Here is a 23,096-nt window from a genome sequence, read left to right on the forward strand (position 1 = left end):
TGGTGTCCACTGTTTGAATGTAGATATGTGTTACTGAAAGTGGGTTTGTGATACATTATACAGCAGAACTAGTTAATGTCTCTGCCCAAATAAATTGCTAAACCAGAAAGTCTATACTGAATTGTAATGATTTACCTGTGAAAATAAATGTTGTACTATTCAAGTACTCAGTAATTTTTCTGTGTCATTTTTTTATTTTCTTGCCATACATAGAATATGTCATCTATGGAATAATGCATAAAAAGATACCTGATTCATTGCTAATCAATTAAAAATATGCTGTTCTCCCTAATTGTCTAGCATTAAATTAGAAACAATCCTCCCACTGCACATGCAGCTTCTGGATACATACATGCATACATACATATATACAAATATTTCAAGTACAGGAATTAATGCCCTACTTGCCTACCAATATACAAAAACATCATATTCCCATAATAAGTACCCAATTTTGTAGTCTATTCCATGCAACAGCTGCTGTCTCAGAGAACCAATTAGTACACTTCTCATTCTTATAGAGTTTTCCACATAGGGTGTCTGATGATTCTCTACTACTTTTTTATACAAAATTGTTTATTGATTTAACATAGAATACAACATATACACAAAAAGTAAGAGATTCAATGTCACATTCTGTTACACAATGTTAGAAATACATTGAATTATCAGAATAATCTAATACAATGAACAAATTAAGTATCTCTGTATTTCAATAGCAACATATCAAGGCTAGCCCAACAACTAAAAGTCTTAGTATGATCTATAAACCTTATTTTAATCACTTCTTTTTTTACACAGCATCACTGTTAATTAAAAAAAACTATATCTGAAAGTAAGAATTAAGCTGGATTTCCAATTTTTGTAATACTTTTTCTAGCTACTGCAAGGAACTGCAAGACACTTTTTATTGTTTGTCTTTTACAGATAAAGTATGTGGAACATTCATTAGTATTGTTGATCTAATTAAAAATAATTATCACACCATAACCCCTTAAAATACTTATCTCTTCCAAAAAAACATTTAATTTTTCACAATCCTTGAACATATCTGCTCAATCAGCTTTTATATCTTTACTGTATCTCCAGCAAACTGAATTAGTCAGTTTACTAAATGTTTTTATAAGGGATAAACATTCAATGTGTATATTTCTGGACAAAAACATTCCAGTATAAACTTGACTAACTGACTTAAGTAACACAGCTCTATTATTATCAGCAACTGAGTCACTCAGTCCTCTACTAAAAAGTTCCGGAATCTTGCATTAAAGTTTTATTATTATCTATAATTAACTTATTTTATTTTATTTATTTAATTAACTGGGAAAGTCCAACTTGGAACAAAGCCAATTTTCAGCAGAGGCCTGGAGAGAAATGTTCCAAATGCATATCTTTATAACATGGGAGGAAACGGGAGCACCAAGAGGAAACCCACATGAATGCAGAGAGGACATGCAGACTCCACACAGAAGGCACCCCAGCTATGAATTGAACTAAAGAACCTCTTGTTGTGAGGCGACAATGCAACCGCTGCACCACTGCACAGTCCAAAGCAGTTATATTATATAACTTGGGCATACTTCTTTTCTAGGTCAAGTTACCTTTGATGATAGCACTCATGTACTGGGGGAATAGTGTTATGTTCTTCTTCTCCCATATTACTTACAAATAATATTAGCTGATTAACAGATTCATCCAACTTAAAATCTTTCATTAACTATTCCGGTGTCTTAGTTTTCCTTTTTCAAAGCAATCTGACAATAATACTAACCCATTCCTTTCTAGTAAATTCATTTTAACATTGTTCTGAGTTTCCACAAATCAAGAGTTGTATGCAGTGCTAAGCACAAACATTTACATTTAAAAATTAATGAAATTTTAAAACATATTTCATAACTGTTTTTAGGATTGATTTCATATACGAGGAGTCTAAAAACTGAAATTAATTTCCACTTAAGGTATGTTTTATCATGTTTTATTAACCAAATGAAAGTATTGTTACATACTTCTAATTCATCATATTTAATAAACTTATAAGAATTTAGTATACCCTGTTTCTGAATGGTTTCCCATTGATTAGTATAAGTAGAGTCTAGCCAGAGTATAACAGAGTTAACATTTGGAGTAACAGAATAAGATTCTATGTCAGGAAAGCTAATGCCACCATACTCAGTCTAATATGATTTTTATAAAGTTTTTTGTCTAGTATTAAAGCTTTTGAATGTAATATTTACAATCTTAGGTAATATAATCATATTAATAAGAATTAACATATCCTCAAAGGTAAAAAACACTCATTCCATTTTTAATACAGAGTAACACTTCTTTAATTATTTTTTAAAAATATGATTAATAGCCTTATGTACATTTTGATAATTTTTTATTCCTAAATATTTTAATTCTTGTCCTTCCCAATTACCTTTATATCTATCTTTAAACTTACACTCTGATAATTTATTTAGTTTACATTTTGTTACCGGGATAGTCCAATTGGACACAGGTCCATTTTCAGTGGAGACCCAGGGAGAAAAGCTCCATATTACATAGAGAATTATAGAGGAAAACAATCAATAACTCCATATTACACATATTATTACAGAGGAAAACAATCAATAATACAATGCAAGAACAGTAGACAGCACACAGCACAAACCAAGAATAGGAGGCTGTACAAAGTGATAGCAGACAGCTCCAGTTAACAAATATCAATCAAGAAGAGACACACAGGTCATAATAGCATGTAAAACATAGTACAAAACAAAGTAATACAAATAAAAAAATTAAAAAAAACAAAGAAAAATAATAAACATTGCAAAGAAAACTATCTTTAGGATCAATATTTAAATCACACATTGCAAATGCGACACTCATAACAATGGTTACAATGGTATTAATATAGCATTAGCACATAGTACTGTGTCAGATGATTAAGGATATTAAATGGTTACTAAGTAGAAGGAGAAGAAGGATAACAGAGTCATGACAGTATGAGTAGGAATATAGAAACATAAGATGTTAGTGAGCATAAAGACTAAAGTGGGCAGATTAAAGTGATGATTATTGGATTAATACAAGATACAAAAGGGTTATGCCTGTAGATGAGGCAGGGTTAGTTATCACAACAATTAGTTGTATGATGGAAAATGAATTATTAAGTCGATGTTTACCTGGAGGAGTCACAGGAGCATAATCAGTTGTTCATATAGTGTGTTTTAAGAGTTTTTTTAATTGGGCCATGCAGCTAATAAAATGTCAGTTGGCCATATAGAGTATTCCAAGGTTTGGAAATAGAGTAACCAAAGAGAGATTTCCCAGCATTGTTATTACATTTAATGATATTTAGGAGGTTTTGGTTGTTAGATCTTAATGGTCTAGTTGAAGTATAGGGCTGAATTAGATTCTGGAGTGCTGACATTATTAGGGTAGTGATATAGCTTGTCTGCAAGTGACAATTGATTGAGTTGCAGTAGCTGAGGCAGCTCAAGCCAGTTTAGTTGTTTGAGTGATACACAGTGATGGGTCCTATACAAGTCTCCTGTAACAATACTTAGCAATCTTGTTATAACAAGATTCTAGTTTGTTTAGGTAAATCTTGCAAAGGTCAGTTAAAATTGGGGACGCGTATAGTAGGGTAGATAAGAGGTGTGTTCTTGCTATTTGTTGCTTTAGTGTGTTTAGTGAGAAATTGCTTTTTTCTGATAGAGGAGTCCTAGTTTATTGTGAACTTTCATGATAGTTTGGGCTATGTGAATATCAAAACATAGGTTGTTATCTATTTCAACACCTAACAATTTTGTGTGGGTGGTTGGGGAGATCTTGGTTTTGTTTATGGATATGGTGCTAAAATTCTCACTTGAGGGGTGGAGATCAACTTGAGCTGAAAATAAGTAGTTTTGTTTTCTTAGGGTAAAGAATGAGTTTGGAGTTTGTGAACCATGTTTCAACTAATGAAAAGCAGTTTTGGGTTAGAGAGTGAAGGTCCTTAATGTGTGGGCAACACATATAAGGTTGGTGTCATGTGCATACTGGACTACTGAGGAGTTGGGTGTGAAGAAGATAGCTGGTTGGTAAATAGAGAGAAGAGTAATGGGCTAAGGATTGAGCCTTGGGGGACCCCTAAGGATACCAGTAAGAGAGGGGATAGTTGGTTCTGCCATTGGACTGCTTGGTATCGACTGGATAGGTAGCTTTTGAACCATGTCATGGATGAGGTGCTGACGTTTAGGGTATTAAGAAGTGTACTGTAGTTGACCATACTGAAAACCTTAAATAAATCTAAGAATGCAGTTGACACAAATTGTCCACTGTTTTTGTAGTGGTAAACTGTGTTGGTAAAGGACAGTAGTGTAGAAGGGTCTAAAGCCATGCTGAGCTTTAGCCAGTAAATTATGTAGGAGGTTTAACATAAAAGTTTTTGTTTTATTATTATTATTGTTTCTCTTTTATTATTATTAAATTTCAGCATACATTTACAGCTATATATATTGAAATTTCCAATTTTCTCATTGATTTCATCAATTCATTAGTTTAACTCTCCTATAGTTAGCAAAATATCATCTGTAAAAAGCTGTATTTTAAACTGGCAATCCTTATTAATTAAAAAAAAAAACATCAGTTTCATTATTGCTTCTTAAACTATGAGCTACATATTCAATAACTAATGCAAACAGTAGAGAAGACAAGGGACATCATTATTTTGCACCTTTATTTAAGGTGAATCCTTGAGAAATGTAAGACCTAAGTTTAATATATGCTTTGGAATCTCTATACAAGTTTTTAAATATTCCAGTAAATTGTTCTGAAAATGCAAATGCTTCCAAAGTTGTAAATAAATAGTGCCAATCTACAGAATGAAAAGCTATTTCATAATCTAAACTAATTAGAACCAGTTTTCTGTTAAATCTAAGATTGTTACTATCTTTTTAATATTATAAGTTAATCTAGTGACTATAAATCCTGTTTGATCTTTATTAATTAATCTACTGTATATTTTATTCTCATAACAAAGACGGATGTAAATATTTTATAATCTACATTTAATCATGAGGAAACTAACTTTTTATCCTTTCCTTGTTTAAGTATAGGTCTGAAAAAAGAACATTTCCATGAGGGAGGAATTATTTTGCCTCTAAATTATCTCATCTACTATTCTGATAACCCCAAATATACCGACAGATAGTTGTCTCTAAATGTCCTATATACCCGAATAAGGTCTCCTCTTCATGACAGACATTTTAGTCTTTCATGATAACTTAAATTTTCATATCCATGGATGCCCTTGATACATTTCTACTGTACTCTTTCCTGTTTGGTCATGCCTGTTTTATTATAAGGTTTCCATATTGTTAGTCCATACTCAACTTTGGGTCTAATGTAACTAACAATGACTTCATCATTTTGGATTTCTTAGACTTTATAAATCTCTTCATACAGCCAATAGTTCTATAACTATCATTAACCAATTGGTTGATATGAGTAGAAAAACTAAAAAATGGATCTACCCATATAACTAAGTCCTAAAATGAATCTAGAGTTTCAATCACTGTGTGCTGTATTAAATACTCACCTTTCAGTTTATGTTTCCCATATCCCATATATTTAGGGTTCCTATTGTATGATGGAAGATGCATTCTTTCAAATGTGTCTTGATTGAACTTGAAAGCACAAAACGGCAAAATGGCAAAACAACATATAAGAGATTTCTTTCCCTGGGAAAGAAATTGCTTGGCCACCTCTGTTACTTTTGCAGTTTTTGTCACTGTAGTGCAATCTTGGAGTTTGTATATTTAAGTAGAGGGTGTGGGGGGTGCAGCCATCCACATTGGGGGTTGTAGGCCCCCACTTTATGCAATGTTTTATTTTTTTTTTCTTTTATGAAACAGCAATTTTTTTTCCAAAGAAAAAAAAATATAACTGTTCTAAGTGCTCAGGATTGTAAGCATTTGCTTACATGGGGTCGATAAATCAGTGTTTGCTTTTTTAAGCATTCGCTGATTTAATATAGACACTATATTTAGCTTTTTGTTTGTTTGTTTGTTTTTTAAACACCTTTATTGAGTTATCAATTGTGACACAGGCACAATTATATTTATATACAAGTAATCAAACTGCATTAACAAGTTAAAATTAAAGAAACATTATGCTTCACGTATATTGCTATATATCATATAACCTAAGCAACATTCCATAAATTATTCAATTCCTGCCCCATTTTTTTATTAAACAAGAAACATTGTTATTAAACCATCACTTATGACATAAGCATAGGATTGTGTCGTTGTGGCTTGTTTTTATTTGTATAATCCATATATTTAGTTGTTGCTATATTAATCAGTATAATATTCTCCTATCCCCAAATGGTCACTTTCATCAAGTGTGTTTCCAGACATGCCCTCTGTATAGTACATGTTATCAGTTTACTCACTTTCAAGTTATCTGCATGCAGACTGTAGAACACCTTAGATGGAAAAGATAGATCTGAAAGTTACAGTCCAAACAAGTATGTGCCTAGTATAATAGTCACCATGTCCTATTTGTAGGCCATGAAGCTATCCATCTTTTCAAGAGTACATCAATACATAATTGTTCTAATTTATTGATCAGTGTTTTGAGTACAACCCTGTCAAATGCTGAAGTTAAATCTATATAAATTACATTACAGCACAAGTTTTTGTTCATAGCTGTTATAATATTCCTACAGAACATCATATTACAGGTGGTAATAGATCTATTTTTAACACATGCATGCTGATCTATGGTTTCAAGCCTCAACCATTTCAGTTCTGACAATAACATATCCAACATTACCTTCTCCATTATTTTTTCACAACATGAAAATGGACCGAAGGGTCTGTATGGTTCCCAGGTTTGTCGTACTCCCCTTTCCCTTAAAGACAGGTTTAATAAGTGCATGTGTCCAATCTTGAGGAATCTCTACATATTTATAGAACCTGGTAAACAATAGATGTAATGGTACCATACGTTCTTGCTGGAGTGTTCTCTGGTCATTATTACTAATTCCATCTTGTCCCTGTGCTTGCTTTGGATCCATTTTGCATACCTCTTTTTTAATATAATCTAATTTGATTTCAATATCTGAGCTTACTTTTATGTCACTAGGGCAACTTATCACCCCCTTTGTGGAACCAAATTGCTTTGCATAAGAATTTTTAAATATATGTATAATCTGTTGTGTCTGAGAATAAATGTTAGAATCTATACACAGTTTATCAATTTGTATGTCCTTTATTTATTCTACATGTTATGTATTTATAGAATCATTTCATATTAAACTCAATATCTTTATATAGATTTTTTTCTAATTTTTCTTGAACTTGTCTCATACTATGCTTAATTTGTCTATCCATCTTGTTTATTTCAGTTTTCAAAGTTATAGTTCAACCTCTTTTCTATTTCTTATATTTTTGTCAACTTAATCAAGTATCTTGTTCGCATGGAAATATATCCTCATGATGTTATGTACTTACATCCTGGTGTTAAATATTTTTATTTTTTTATTTTTTTATTTTTTTTTTGCTTTCAAATAATTTCTCTTTTAGATGTTTCCACATTTCCTCTAGAGTTTTCCTACTCCAATTTGTTGGTATTTTTGTTAAAGTAAATTAGTTGATAGCAAGTGCTAAGTCTAAGAGTTCATATAAATTGCCACACCAAAAGATCCATGAAAGTTGGTATCTTGGAGATAGTCCAGAACCATTTCTAAACCAACATTTTCTGGTATCAGTGTGTATACATCCTTTGCATCAACAGTGACAAATAGGCATTATATTAAAAAATGAACCCTCTTCAGCAACTCCAAGAAATTCCATGAATTCCTTAAATATAATTTTGACCCTTGAACAGATGTAAAAAGTAGTCTGCCATTCAAAATGTCTACAAGTTCTGTTGCTGAATCAGATGTGTAAATTATTGGTCTGAATGGTGAATTAATAATTGACATATTCATGTTGGAATCCCAGAGGAGAAATCTTGTTCTTACATCCTATTCAAAATAAAATCATGCAAATCCATGAACGCCATCTCTACTAATTCATTACCTGTAAACTTTTTGAATATAAAATTGATACCATATTTTATATTGTTCATAAACAGTACTCTCCCAAATATAAACACTTTCATTATTATTAATTCCTTTTTTAACATAGTGTAGTATATGTGGAGCAGGTCTTTCTGCAACACTATGATCATAGTGTCATTTACAAGCAGACTGTACAGCACTCTTATCTTTGCTTCACAGGGGGTCTTGAAGGAAGACAGCATTCAGATGTGTGTGGGATGTTAAAAGTGTTTGTTTTGTTTAAGCTGATTCATTTCCATATTATTTAATGGTAACACAATGAACACACAATGCAAATTCAATTTAGATATAAAAGGTTTCAATTTTGCTTAATTATTATCTATTGTTGCCCTTTCATTGTATGCAGAACCAAACCTTTTGCTTAATGCATTCAATTTTATAACAGAAAACAGTAGGAAACCCATATTACATACCTGAAATATAGATAGTTTGCTTTTAACTATATTTGAATGTAATGTCTTCATAGTACTCCTTTTATAAACTCATTAGTATTATTAAAATATCACAAGTTCATGCATTAATTCAAAATATATTCTCTTGCATTGCATTCAGAAAAATCTCTGAATCTATTATTATCATACACTATGCTGTTTCCTTTTGTTTGTAAATTTTTCAGGAGATCAGGAGATTTTCTTTTGTTGTCCTCTCTGTAAATGATCATAGCTGAGCAGGCTTCACCTGGTTAACAACACAAGGATTGTTAGAGCTCCTTAAGCACTTGCGAGTTAATTGTTATCCTTTAATGTAGTGTGGTCCTTCTTCCTCAAGCACATCAGTGGGAGAGAAATTTGATCTCAGGCATTCTTATCAGAATCCTCCACTATTTCTGTCTCCTAGGAAATTGTTCAGTTTTATGTAAGCATGTACATTATTAGTTATTTCTCCCTTTTGATATAAAGATTAGAATTTCATTCTCCCATAACAAATTAACTTGAGACATTTCTAGACACAGTCCAAATATAAGCTCCAAAGAAATTTTTAGATAGTTTTGCATTCAATTTGCTGCAACCCAAATGGTATTAAAGTTGTTTTTTTGCATATTCATTTACATGTACAGGTGTATATTAGTACAAAAGACAAGACTTTGTATATTTGTTTCAACATTATCTAGCAAGCCTTTTAGATCAGAATATTCCCATCATTGGAAGATGAAAGTCTCCTTACTCCTCAACTAGTCTGTGCCCTGAAGCTCAAAGGGAGATCACTGTCCTTTCATCCTCTCTTCCCAAGTTCAAATCAAAGGCAGCTCTACAGATGGATAGCTTGTCTGGAATTGTTAAAGGTGCATATTTTGTAGTCTCTTTCAGGAAATCTGAATAGTACCTTGAAGATACTGGCCATGGAAATGGCCACAAAGTCTGTCACATTTCCTAATGATAGCAGCATATCACATAGTTGGACATATAACAGTTGTATTATAAATAAGCAAGATGTGAAATCAACACTTATTAGTTAATACAACACAGAAGCAGATGTTTGGCAAGTCAATTCACATGCATTTCCCTGCAGTTTATCAAGACAATCTGGTAGCATACTGTCTCAGAAACATTAACTTACTTTTAAAATGATCAGAAAGCTGTAGCATCCTGAAGTGGTAAAGCACTTAAAGTGAAGAGGACCCCCGCCCCAAATGTTATGCATTTACTGTTCTAAATGCCAGCTACCTCATTAATTAATGACAAAGGATGTCTTTGTTGACAAGATAGAGGCAGGAACTTATCACAGGCCAGATACCGATTCCTTGGGTTCAGCTTGTCCAAAAGCTTTTCATCAGAAAGTGGATGTTTTTGTCTTGTCCTTACTGAGACTGGATGGAATTTCTCTGCTTCTTACTGAAAAAATATTTTTATTCACCTGTTGGAGAAGATTTCTTCCATAACTGATCACTTCAGTAGTAAAATAAAAATAAAGACTTCTAGAAAACCGTTATGAAGTTTTATTTATTAAAGTAAAAGAGGATTTTCATTTTGTGTCACACTAAGGACTTATTATTTTCTTGGACAAAACAGGATTAAAATACTGTGATGAAGGAATTGCTAAAGTTTAGTATTTCACCATGTATTTTTGTCTTGTATCCTCCTCTTCTTATGTTGCTTTTTAAATGAAGATTACATACATCTTGGACCTTATTAAAAAACATTTGATTATCTTGATTTACAAATGGTCAGCCAAGTCAATGTGACCAGTTCTCAAATCAGAAATTCATCTGTAATGCAAATAAAACAAACTGACATTTGATCTCTGACTTTATTAGATAAGGTGTCGGTTGATGCAGCCTCCCACATACAAGAATGTTGTCTATTAGTTTCTTGTTCATCCTTTTGGCTTTAACTAAGGAGTCTTTTGTTCCAATACAACAAGCTTTGATGAAGCAAATGTAATACAGATTTTGAATAGTTTTGTATTTATCCAAGAACATAGAGTATTTATTGGCCATTATATCCAAATTTTGTTTTGTAAAGACTCCACCTTGAGTCTCATTGAATATTCAGATCTCATTTAATAAACTCATGATTATTTGACTACAAACATCTAAAACTTTAGGAAATCACTAGCAGAAAGAGCAATATTCCCACAAACTAAGAGAAGAGGAAGAAAGGAAAAATGCAACACTCACTTTTTCACTCTGCTTCAATTCCAGCTGTCATAATGAGGTGTTGGTGTTTGTAGGTTCAACATTTTGAGTGTTGCTCACCTGTCAGGTGCCAAACAGAAGGCTCATGTATACCTCACTAGAAGCCAACTTTTTATTCATCTTTTTAGTTTTTGACATGGACAATGGCTATAACTGGTGGCAGTCCCCTTGACTTAACTTGTCCCTGCTGCAAACCTTGATGTGAAATAAACAGAACACTGTTCATTATGAAGAAGGGTGGGTGGGTTAAGTGTCGGCCAAAAATTGAGTGATACTTGACATCACTGAAATTTAGGATAATTACCTTGCATTCTGTTGACTCTTATCCCCTGAATTCAAGGAAGAGGATCCTGTTTTCCATGGATTGCACAAGTTTTTGGCCTGTATTTCAAGGCTGAAATTAAATTTTATAGGAAAACAACCAAGCAGAGATCGATGAGGGGGCTTTCCAAAAGAAAAGACAGTAGCTTAATGTCTACTCTCAATGCAAATGGGAATAAATGTGCTCAAGTACAGCTCTTCATCATACTTCCCATTTAAACTGTTCCCTAGTAAGGTTGTTATTGCTGAAGTTTCATTTATCTCAGTCTTCAGTTATATTACAGACATATGCTTTGGGGTGCTGGCCAAGTGTATGGTAGTAGAAATGTTTCAATACAACCACAGGCAGACCATCTGCTGGTGCAAGAGCTCTTTATATATGACAAGATACATTAACTGCCCAAGCAAAGAACAAGGCAAACTATTTTGTAAACCAGCAGAAAAAGAAAATGGTTACAAAAAAGGCAATTTTTTGTTTTGTAAAATAACCAGCTATCAGTACAACACGTGGTTTCAAGATCCTGCCCCTCACACTGGGACTCCATCAATCATATTATTCAGAATGTAAAGACGCTAGAAATTTTAGAGAAGATATAACCTCCACCTAACAGACCAGAAATATGTTTTGAAAGGTATGGGCAATCACTTTCCTATTGGGTTAATCTCCCCAAAGCACCAAACTTAATCTATCAGCCTCCTGATAATTATAAAGAATGTCCATTGATTCCCTAAAGCTCATTCTTGGGTTTATACAGGAAAAACACCTGCAAATTATATAGCAATTGCTGTGATCACAGAGCTGACCACTTCAGATAGCAGGTTATAATGTACACTGATTTCTAAATGTAACAAATCTTTATATTACTGTATGCAATTACCATGCAAAACTTCAAAATAAATGTCAGAAGAAGTGTTATATCTTACAGCCTTCTGAAGTAGCCTTGGAATTTTTGCAAACTAACCTGTGTGACAATCCTTAAATGAGCCTCACATGGAATTTAACGATATATTCTACAAACAGATTAGTCAACCAGTGGAGGTAGAAAATACAGTTTCTTAAAAAGTCACCTGCAGCAAAGAGGTTGGAATATGAATTATTCTTGTAAAAAAAAAAAAAAGATAATCAAGCAGAGAGGTCACACTCATTAATATTTCGGAATCTAGAATCCCCTAGTTTTGTAGAGTTGGTGGTAAGAAATTTTCTCTTTTTCACTCTGCCAGAGTTGGAGTTGGATTGTTACACTCCAAAATCTTATCTTTCCTAAGTGACTAACAATTGAAACTGCTTCACAGACAATACAATAAGTGTATTGAGGACAGCCTCTAAAACTATGAGCTTTTCTGGGAAGAAAAAAAAAAAAAAAAAATTATGAAGTCATCTGAGAAGTAGTAAGGGACCCCAAGCAGCAGGCTTGTGAATGGCATGCAGTTGTGCAGGTTAAGAGGTGGTGTCTTGTCCAGAACTATGGACCATGACAGTTAGGTTAGTGTTTCCATTATTGTAAAAAACACACAGAGCATAACTGATTCATGCAGTGATATCTGTAGGCTGTGCCGTTTGGTGCATGGTCTGCTGTCTCTCTTCACCTGACATTCTCTCTCATCTGAAAATAATTTTTATTACCTTTTTGAATAATATTCATGCTGCTGACATGCCTGAGTGCTTACTGCTTCCTGTTCAGTCATGTTGAAAGGTATCAATAGGAAATAATTTACAGTTTTGTCTGCTGTAATGAATAACTTCTGCTTTAGTGATAGAATAGTTATGTAATAGTAAAGAATACTGACAACTGTGAAATACTTCACGAGGTAATGCATTGCAAATATAATACTTTCATTTATGTATGCAAGTTCCTCATTCTTCATTCTGTTTTACTGCACATCATTTTAATTTATAGTGCCATACGCAATAAATTCTGACTTTTAAATTTGTCATAATTTGTGCAGTTGGGGGTAATGGCAGCAGTGTAAATATATCTGGCATAATGCTCAATTTATTGTGTCATTTTGCTATGATATATTTTATCTGAAAATTTTTGTTCATTATTATTTTGATTTTTTAGGTGACTGCCATCTGAAGGAATGGTAATCCATGTAACATTTGTTTTTTTGTCAAATGTACATTCATGATGTACACACACACACACACACACACACACACACGTATATATGCAACTTCTCCCCACAAACCCCCACTGTAACTAAATAGAAAGCTGTCTCAGTGAATCTAATTCACAATAGTTCAAGATCAAATGAGTCATAAAAATCGACTATTGGCAGGCCAGGTGATGGTGCAACTGTTTTGGAGAAGGGGCTACCATGCAAACTGTAAGGTGAGTTAGACCGATATCATGACCTACTTGATGCATGCAATCTTGCTGTCAGTGACCCATCACTGAAGCATGAGGTTTTGCTAGGTGTTAATGACCATTATACAACGACCATCCCATTAATATTCAAAAACGTGCACACTGATTGGCAGCATGCACATTGTAAATATGAGTTATAGTAATGGATAAAGGTCCAGTCGCCCAGACTTTTTCCATAACTATAACTCTTTTTTTACAGCAACGGAGAAAGCAAGATCTCCATTGTTTCACACTGTCTCACTATGTTAAAGGAGTTTAACATAGCGAGACAGCTTTAAAAAAAGCAAAGGAGAATCTTTGTTGCTTTCTTAAAACTGTCTCGCTATGTTAAACTCCTTTAACATAGCGAGGCAGTTTGTACACAGCAACAGAGATCTTGCTTTCTCCATTGCTTTTCTCAAAACTGTCTCGCTATGTTAAATGGGTTTAACATAGCGAGACAACTTTAAAAAAGCAACAGAGATTCTCCGTTGCTTTTTTTAAAGCTGTCTCACTATGTTAAACCCATTTAACATAGCGAAACAGTTTTTAAAAAGGGATGGAGATCTTGCTTTCTCCATTGCTTTTGCCCACAGCTCAGATGTACTGCGTAGGTATACGCATGTGCAGTACATCAGAACTGCTGCAGAATACCAGACAGCTGCGGAACGGCAGCAAGGATGCATTATACAATGCCATTATTTAAGAAAAGTAATTATTTTTTTTCTTAAATAATGTCATTGTATAATAGCAATAACCCACTTCTGGGTGTGGGTAATGCTGGATTTACCCACGGTTGGCTTTGTTTGGCCACTCGGGCTTTGCCCTCATGACCACACCACACCAACCATGGGTAAATCCAGCATTACCCACACCCGGGCGTGGGTTATTGCTATATTAACATGGCCTGTGTGAAATGTGTTGTGATTGTTCTCTTTTACTACTGACATTACTGTCATGTAAAGCAATGTTAGTATCATGTGATCTCCTACTGCACATCTGTACAATATCCCTTTTCCTGCCCCTTGCAAGACTGACTCCAGCTTGACTCTGGTATTTCCTAACTAGTGTATGACTGGAAATGACATCTGATGCTTGATTTGCCACTGTACTATGCATCAGTGTGATCATGCCATCATCCTTGCTCTGCTATTTAGAAGTACTTCTGGAAATCATCAAGCATACCCTCACAGGCTCTGACAATTTCTATTTCCAGATGACTATCTGTGACACTGGTCTGAGTCTTTACAATGTCACATCACATTTCTTGTTGGGCAGTCAATGCTTTACTTGTTTCCTGTGGTAGCTTTAAGAAATTCCTGCACTTGGTTCCCCTTTGTAAATGTGTCACTGTGGACACTTTGGCCCTTGAATGTCTGCCATCAACCTCAAGATTTTCTTCTGGGTGTGGAGATACTGGTGTAGAGATGCATTCATGTTCCCCCAGTACAGATGTGAATGCTATGTCACGGTGAGCTTGACTTTGTGTTGCACTGTCACTTTCTGCAGTGTTATTAACATGTTTTGAAGAAAGAGAACCTGCCATTAGACTTGGGGACTGTCAGACACTTCCTTCAGGCTGCTACATAAATATAACTATGTTATCATCATCAACAGCAACAGCAGTAACACCCATTCTACTGCTGAAATCATCCAAATTTATTGGTATAGTTTGTTTCTGATGTTGAGTCTGCAAAACAATTATTACAAAGTTTCAATAACAATAATAATACAACAGCATACAGTACAGTATTCTAACAAGGGGATGGGTGGGACACTTAGCATGCACGCTTTCTTCATTTTCAATATTTTCTGATGTACAAGGCTCTCCTAATAATAATGAATTGTCATGTTTTTAATTGCATTATTCCTTGTCAGCATTCAATTGTCTGTATATAACTGGGTATTATTAATTTTAAACCAACCTTCATAAGCAGATGAGTGTTGCTGCTGCTGCTGCTGCAGACATTGGTCAGATGGACGGTATCCACACCACATCTAATTATTCTTGTTGCAACATCTTCTGTATTGTAGTCATCCTCATGGATGGACAGAAGGTATTCATCATCTGGCCTTAACTGAATAAGATTTGGAGGACCCCTCACCCCACAGTGATACAGGAAATTGCATTCTGCTTGGCCTTGCTTCTAGCATATACTACCATATCATTTGCCATTTTCTTGCAATGTGCCAGTGCTTGGTTTCAGCCTCCAACTGCATTAACTTCAATAACTACTTGACTCCAGTCCTTGTTCCTTGCTCCTTGTCTGGGCTCCCCCCTTTACCAAAAAAAGTTTTGCATATGACATAAATGCTGCCATGAGGACACAATTTTCCTCATGGCCAAAGTTATCCTTTCTGTGCTTTGATCCCTTATTTTCCACCAGTACTACATGTAAAAAGGGGGGGTTTAGACAGTGTAATCACTTCATAAAGTACAAAACACTGGCCAGCTATTCCTGCCACCCACATTAACTATTACTTAACACAAAAATATGACTAATACAAATCTAAATATATCCATTCCAAGCATAATTGACATTTTATTCGGTCACTTTAACCAAAAACAAAATCATCCTTACCCTGTCCTCTGCAATTTTCATGCACTGACAATGCTGCTACTTTTTTTTACTTGCTGTCACTACAAAAACATCAGCTTCATCACACATGCCTGTTCATGTCCTTTGCACAGTATAACCTCCATAGTTAATTACTGTATTTATTCCAAAGGTTTGCTCAATCTGTAAATTACACTTCTCCAATGTTCATTTTCTGTAGTACATCAGATTTCATTGTAAGTGAGCTTTAAAACAATATTATAATAATTTTAAGTGTACCTTATAAAGTAATCCTTTTAACCAGGGGCGGCTCATGCTATAGGACTGCAGGACTGCAGCCCCCCACCTGTACAAAAGAAGAAGAAAATCCCCCACCTGTACAAAAGAAAGAAGAAATATCCCTGCACCTGTACAAGAAAATTAAAAAAAAAATTGTAAGTCCCGGAACTGCACGCATGTGTGCTTGGAGATCCTGGGTACTCACAGAACTCCAGACTGCTATGTTAGGCAGTCCGGATAAAGGAGAAAGGCATCTCTGTCCTGCCAGCCCAGAAGTCTGTGTGGTGATGACCACACAGATGAGAAGGAAACCAGACTGTGTCATCAGCAGGATGGAGCCTCCAGCCTATTCTCGCGGAGCCAAGCACACCAGAAACCAACTGATAGCATGCACAGGCTGAGAAGGAGAAGACTAAAAGAAAGCACTTTGGAAACCAGCTGCGACAACTTGCTTTCAGGGGGAATATTGCAACACATATATGTGGGTGTGTGAAATGCCCCAGTTGCTATATACTGTTGGCTAGAGAGTACACATGGTGGTGGATAGCAAATACTCAGGCTTGAACCCTGTACCTTGGATGCTGGTGGCAAGGGCCTGAATTCCCTACCCACCACCATTTGTAAAAAAAATTGGCAGATGTTTGCCTCATGTTTGTTCTGTTCCTCATAAAATCTGTGATTTCTGTGTGTTTGTTTTTCCATCCAAAGTAAGTAGTGCTGTGGTGCACTGGTAGCATTGTTGCCTGATAGCTATAGGTTCTCTGGTTTGATTCTTAGCTGGGGTGTAAGAAGGGAACGGAGGAAGGTGGAGGAGTCAGGTAGAGAGTCCTAGTATGTTTTGGTATCAGTGTGTGTGTTGAGAAATGTGTGGGTATGCCACCTGGTGGAGGAGTGCGAGGAATGCGGTGTGGACTTGAGGGGGGGCTGCTAGGGGGCCACCCATGACAAGGAGTGTGGAGAATATGAATAAAAGAGTATCCCAGAAGACTGTCAGTGTGGATGGTACCACCCGTGGGCTGGTTCGGATGGTATCACCCCTTGAATGGCTGCGTGAAAAGTGAGGTTGGGGGGGTCAGTGAGGGCTAGCCTGGTGACTGGGAGCAATGTGTGTAGGGGGTCAGTGGGGGCTAGCCTGGTGAATGGGAGCAATGTGTGTAGAGGGTAGGGGATATGGGGGTCAGTGGCAGCTAGCCTGGTGAATGGGAGCATGTGTGTAGGGGGTCAGTGTGGGCTAGCCTGGTGAATGGGAGCATGTGTGTAGGCGGTCAGTGGGGGCTAGCTTGGTGACTGGGAGCATGTGTGTAGGGGGTGTGGGGGTCACTGGGGGCTTGTGTGTAGGGGTATGGGGGTCACTGGGGGCTTGTGTGTAGGGGTATGGGGGTCAGTGGGGGCAAGCCTGGGGACTGGGAGCTTGTGTGTAGGGGGTATGGGGGGGTCAGTGTGGGCTAGCCTGGTGACTGGGAGCATGTGTGTAGGCGGTCAGTGGGGGCTAGCCTGGTGACTGGGAGCATGTGTGTAGGGGGTATGGGGTGTCAGTGGGGGCTAGACTGGTGACTGGGAGCATGTGTGTAGGGGGTCAGTGGGGCTAGCCTGGTGACTGGGAGCATGTGTGTAGGGGGTCAGTGGGGGCTAGACTGGTGACTGGGAGCATGTGTGTAGGGTTATGGGGGTCACTGGGGGCTTGAGTGTAGGGGTATGGGGGTCAGTGGGGGCTAGACTGGTGACTGGGAGCATGTGTGTAGGGGGTCAGTGGGGCTAGCCTGGTGACTGGGAGCATGTGTGTAGGGGTCAGTGGGGGCTAGATTGGTGACTGGGAGCATGTGTGTAGGGGGTGTGGGGGTCACTGGGGGCTTGTGTGTAGGGGGTAGGGGGGTCAGTGGGGGCTAGCCTGGTGACTGGGAGCATGTGTGTAGGGGATAAGGGGGGTCAGTGGTGGCTAGCCTGGTGACTGGGAGCATGTGTGTAGGGGGTCAGTGGGGGCTAGCTTGGTGGCTAGCTTGGTGACTGGGAGCATGTGTGTAGGGGGTATGGGGGTCACTGGGGGCTTGTGTGTAGGGGGTATGGGGGGGTCAGTGGGGGCTAGCCTGGTGACTGGGAGCATGTGTGTAGGGGGTCAGTGGGGGCTAGACTGGTGACTGGGAGCATGTGTGTAGGGGTCAGTGGGGCTAGCCTGGTGACTGGGAGCATGTGTGTAGGGGGTCAGTGTGGGCTAGACTGGTGACTGGGAGCATGTGTGTAGGGGTCAGTGGGGGCTAGCCTGGTGACTGGGAGCATGTGTGTAGGGGGTATGGGGGTCAGTGGGGGCTAGCCTGGTGACTGGGAGCATGTGTGTAGGGGGTATGGGGGGGTCAGTGGGGGCTAGCCTGGTGACTGGGAGCATGTGTGTAGGGGGTATGGGGGGTCAGTGGGGGCTAGCCTGGTGACTGGGAGCATGTGTGTAGGGGGTATGGGGGGTCACTGGGGGCTTGTGTGTAGGGGGTATGGGGGGTCACTGGGGGCTAGCCTGTTGACTGGGAGCATGTGTGTAGGGGATAAGGGGGTCAGTGGGGGCTAGACTGGTGACTGGGAGCATGTGTGTAGGGGGTCAGTGGGGGCTAGACTGGTGACTGGGAGCATGTGTGTAGGGGGTCAGTGGGGGCTAGCCTGGTGACTGGGAGCATGTGTGAAGGGGGTATGGGGGGGGTCAGTGGGGGCTAGCCTGGTGACTGGGAGCATGTGTGTAGGGGTTAAGGGGGGTCAGTGGGGGCTAGCCTGGTGACTGGGAGCATGTGTGTAGGGGGTCAGTGGGGGCTAGCCTGGTGACTGGGAGCATGTGTGTAGGGGGTATGGGGGTCAGTGGGGCTAGCCTGGTGACTGGGAGCATGTGTGTAGGGGGTCAGTGGGGGCTAGCCTGGTGACTGGGAGCATGTGTGTAAAGGGGTCAGTGGGGGCTAGACTGGTGACTGGGAGCATGTGTGTAGGGGGTCAGTGGGGGCTAGACTGGTGACTGGGAGCATGTGTGTAGGGGTCAGTGGGGGCTAGCCTGGTGACTGGGAGCATGTGTGTAGGGGGTATGGGGGGGTCAGTGGGGGCTAGCCTGCTGACTGGCAGCATGTGTGTAGGGGCTAGGGGGTATGGGGGTCAGTGGGGGCTAGCCTGGTGACTGGGAGCATGTGTGTAGTGGGTATGGGGGGGTCAGTGGGGCTAGCCTGGTGACTGGGAGCATGTGTGTAGGGGTATGGGGGGTCAGTGGGGGCTAGCCTGGTGACTGGGAGCATGTGTGTAGGGGGTATGGGGTGGGTCAGTGGGGGCTAGCCTGGTGACTGGGAGCATGTGTGTAGGGGGTATGGGGGTCAGTGGGGGCTAGCCTGGTGACTGGGAGCATGTGTGTAGGGGGTATGGGGGTCAGTGGGGGCTAGCCTGGTGACTGGGAGCATGTGTGTAGGGGTCAGTGGGGGCTAGACTGGTGACTGGGAGCATGTGTGTAGGGGGTCAGTGGGGGCTAGCCTGGTGACTGGGAGCATGTGTGTAGGGGGGTCAGTGGGGGCTAGCCTGGTGACTGGGAGCATGTGTGTAGGGGTCAGTGGGGGCTAGACTGGTGACTGGGAGCATGTGTGTAGGGGGTCAGTGGGGGCTAGCCTGGTGACTGGGAGCATGTGTGTAGGGGGTATGGGGGGGTCAGTGGGGGCTAGCCTGGTGACTGGGAGCATGTGTGTAGGGGGGTCAGTGGGGGCTAGCCTGGTGACTGGGAGCAGGTGTGTAGGGGTTATGGGGGGGTCAGTCGGGGATAGCCTGGTGACTGGGAGCATGTGTGTAGGGGTCAGTGGGGGCTAGACTGGTGACTGGGAGCATGTGTGTAGGGGGTCAGTGGGGGCTAGACTGGTGACTGGGAGCATGTGTGTAGGGGGTCAGTGGGGGCTAGACTGGTGACTGGGAGCATGTGTGTAGGGGGTGGGGGGCCAGTGGGGGCTAGCCTGGTGACTGGGAGCATGTGTGTAGGGGTCAGTGGGGGCTAGACTGGTGACTGGGAGCATGTGTGTAGGGGGTCAGTGGGGGCTAGACTGGTGACTGGGAGCATGTGTGTAGGGGGTCAGTGGGGCTAGCCTGGTGACTGGGAGCATGTGTGTAGGGGGTCAGTGGGGGCTAGCCTGGTGACTGGGAGCATGTGTGTATGGGGTATGGGGGTCAGTGGGGGCTAGCCTGGTGACTGGGAGCATGTGTGTAGGGGATGTGGTGGCTAGCCTGGTGACTGGGAGCATGTGTGTAGGGGTTCAGTGTGGGCTAGCCTGGTGACTGGGAGCATGTGTGTAGGGGGTATGTGGGTGTCAGTGGGGGCTAGCCAGGTGACTGGGAGCATGTGTGTAGGGGCTATGGGGGTCAGTGGGGGCTAGCCTTGTGACTGGGAGCATGTGTGTAGGGGATCAGTGGGGGCTAGCCTGGTGACTGGGAGCATGTGTGTAGGGGGTCAGTGTGGGCTAGCCTGGTGACTGGGAGCATGTGTGTAGGGGGTATGGGGGGTCAGTGGGGGCTAGCCTGGTGACTGGGAGCATGTGTGTAGGGGGTATGGGGGGTCAGTAGGGGCTAGCCTGGTGACTGGGAGCATGTGTGTAGGGGGTCAGTGGGGGCTTGCCTGGTGACTGGGAGCATGTGTGTAGGGGGTATGGGGGGTCAGTGGTGGCTAGCCTGGTGACTGGGATCATGTGTGTAGGGGATGTGGGGGGTCAGAGAGGGCTAGCCTGGTGAATGGGAGCATGTGTGTAGGGGGTCAGTGGGGCTAGCCTGGTGACTGGGAGCATGTGTGTAGGGGGTCAGTGGGGGCTAGCCTGGTGACTGGGAGCATGTGTGTAGGGGGTATGGGGGGGTCAGTGGGGGCTAGCCTGGTGACTGGGAGCATGTGGTCAGTGGGGGCTAGCCTGGTGACTGGGAGCATGTGTGTAGGGGGTATGGGGGTCAGTGGGTGCTAGCCTGGTGACTGGGAGCATGTGTGTAGGGGTATGGGGGGTCAGTGGGGGCTAGCCTGGTGACTGGGAGCATGTGTGTAGGGGGTCAGTGGGGGCTAGCCTGGTGACTGGGAGCATGTGTGTAGGGGGTCAGTGGGGGCTAGCCTGGTGACTGGGAGCATGTGTGTAGGGGGTATGGGGGGTCAGTGGGGGCTAGCCTGGTGACTGGGAGCATGTGTGTAGGGGGTCAGGGGGTCAAGCCTGGTGACTGGGAGCATGTGTGTAGGGGGTATGGGGGGTCAGTGGGGGCTAGCCTGGTGACTGGGAGCATGTGTGTAGGGGGTATGGGGTGTCAGTGGGGGCTAGCCTGGTGACTGGGAGCATGTGTGTAGGGGATATGGGGGGGTCAGTGGGGGCTAGCCTGGTGAATGGGAGCATGTGTGTAGGGGTGGAGGGGGGGCTAGCCTGGTGACTGGGAGCATGTGTGTAGGAGGTAAGGGGGTCAGTGTTGGCTAACCTGGTGACTGGGAGCATGTGTGTAGGGGGTATGGGGGACAGTGGGGGCTAGCCTGGTGACTGGGAGCATGTGTGTAGGGGTCAGTGGGGGCTAGCCTGGTGACTGGGAGCATGTGTGTAGGGGAATGGGGTTCAGTGAGGGTAGTTGGGGGTCAGTGGGGGCTAGCCTGGGGAATGGGAGCATGTGTGTAGGGGTATGGGGAGTAGTTGGGGGTCATTGGGGGCTAGCCTGGTGACTGGGAGCATGTGTGTAGGGGGTATGGGGGGGTCAGTGGGGGCTAGCCTGGTGACTGGGAGCATGTGTGTAGGGGGTCAGTGGGGGCTAGCCTGGTGACTGGGAGCATGTGTGTAGGGGGTCAGTGGGGGCTAGACTGGTGACTGGGAGCATGTGTGTAGGGGGTCAGTGGGGGCTAGCCTGGTGACTGGGAGCATGTGTGTAGGGGGTCAGTGGGGGCTAGCCTGGTGACTGGGAGCATGTGTGTAGGGGGGCAGTGGGGGCTAGCCTGGTGACTGGGAGCATGTGTGTAGGGGTCAGTGGGGGCTAGCCTGGTGACTGGGAGCATGTGTGTAGGGGGTATGGGTGGGTCAGTGGGGGCTAGCCTGGTGACTGGGAGCATGTGTGTAGGGGGTATGGGGGGTCAGTGGGGTCTAGCCTGGTGACTGGGAGCATGTGTGTAGGGGGTATGGGGGGGTCACTGGGTGCTAGCTTGGTGACTGGGAGCATGTGTGTAGGTGATATGGGGGGTCAGTGGAGGCTAGCCTGGTGACTGGGAGCATGTGTGTAGGGGGTATGGGGGTATCAGTGGCGGCTAGCCTGGTGAATGGAAGCATGTGTATAGTGGGTCAGTGGGGGCTAGCTTGGTGACTGGGAGCATGTGTGTAGGGGATATGGGGGGTCAGTGGAGGCTAGCCTGGTGAATGTGAGCATGTGTGTAGGTGGTATGGGGGTATCAGTGGTGGCTAGCCTGGTGACTGGGAGCATGTGTGTAGGGGGTATGGGGGGTCAGTGAGGGGCTAGCCTGGTGACTGGGAGCATGTGTGTAGGGGATATCGGGGGGGTCAGTAGCGGCTAGCCTGGTGACTGGGAGCATGTGTGTAGGGGGTATGGGGGTATCTGTGGCATCTAGCCTGTTGAATGGAAGCATGTGTGTAGGGGGTCAGTGGGGGCTAGCTTGGTGACTGGGAGCATGTGTGTAGGGGGTATGGGGGTCAGTGGGGGCTAGCCTGGTGACTGGGAGCATGTGTGTAGGGGTATGGGGGTCAGTGGGGGCTAGCCTGGTGACTGGGGGGATGTGTGGGGGGGGTCAGTGGGGGCTAGCCTGGTGACTGGGAGCATGTGTGTAGGGGGGTCAGTGGGGGCTAGCCTGGTGACTGGGAGCATGTGTGTAGGGGGTATGGGGGTCAGTGGGGGCTAGCCTGGTG

The sequence above is a fragment of the Protopterus annectens genome, chromosome 7.part0, assembly GCF_019279795.1.
Source record: "Protopterus annectens isolate FY-2018-M chromosome 7.part0, PAN1.0, whole genome shotgun sequence".
Taxonomy (NCBI): domain Eukaryota; kingdom Metazoa; phylum Chordata; order Ceratodontiformes; family Protopteridae; genus Protopterus; species Protopterus annectens.